This window comes from Myotis davidii, unplaced genomic scaffold (assembly GCF_000327345.1).
Source record: "Myotis davidii unplaced genomic scaffold, ASM32734v1 scaffold379, whole genome shotgun sequence".
Taxonomy (NCBI): Eukaryota; Metazoa; Chordata; class Mammalia; order Chiroptera; family Vespertilionidae; genus Myotis; species Myotis davidii.
Window position 1 is genome coordinate 1,291,137 of NW_006290553.1, and position 1,118 is coordinate 1,292,254.

Here is a 1,118-nt window from a genome sequence, read left to right on the forward strand (position 1 = left end):
CCGCCCATGGTCCCCTGCCACTAAGGCCGGCCTGGGTCCTGAGTGCCTGCGGCCAGCTACAGGGAGGGATGCCCAGGTCCCGGGTGCCTGTGACTGGCCGGAGGAGGGAATCCTGGGTCCCAGGTGCAAGGTGAGGCAGAGGCGGTTAGGGGCGATCAGGCCAGCAGGGGAGCAGTTAGGGGCAATCAGGCAGGCAGAGGGGTTACGGGCAATTAGGCAGGCAGGCAGGTGAGCAGTTAGGAGCCAGAAGTCCTTGATTGCAAGAGGCAGTCAAACATCCCGGATTGGAGAGGGTGCAGGCCAGGCTGAGGGAACCCCCCCACACACACACACTCACTGTGCATGAATTTCGTGCACTGGGCCTCTAGTCTATATAATAAAGAGTTAATATGCTAATGGTCATGATACTCTGACGTGTCACGACCGATCCGCAGGAGGCTGCCTGCGCAGCAGTCACAGGTGGGCAGGGACTTACAGCATCAGGGACTTGCATGAGGCTGCATCCCATTCCTCACCCGGCGCCATGCCCAAGGACATAAGGTTTGTGTCCCCGCTCCCAGTGCTGGCCCTGGGACATGAGGCTTGTGTCTCCGCTCCCTGCATCAGCCCCAGGGCTGAAAGGGAGTGGGGCTGGCCAGGTCTGGGCCTTGCCCAATGGGGGTGGAGTCGGCCAGGTCTGGGTCTCATGTGATTTCAGGGTGCATATGGGTCAGTGGGGACTTGACTTTGGTTCCCGCAGTGCACCCTAGAGTCTAACAGGAGGGAGATTTTCATATACATTTTACTAATTTTCTTTCATCTCTGACACTTCTATTATAGAGAAAGGGCAAATAACAATATTAAAATTTTTCATCTAATTAATCCCTTTTAATGTGCATGAATTTCATGCACCGGGCCACTAGTCTTAATATAACATTATACTATTTTATCATTAAGAACTTTAACAGATACTTAGATTTCCTCCCTTCCTTTCTTATTATTTTTATACATTATATTCATACATGTTATAAACCCAAAAATACATTCTTATATTTTCATTTGGGGCTATAATATGTATTTTTCAAACATTTAAAAATTGATGTTTTGTTTGGAATCAGTGTTTTTTGACTTGAAGAATT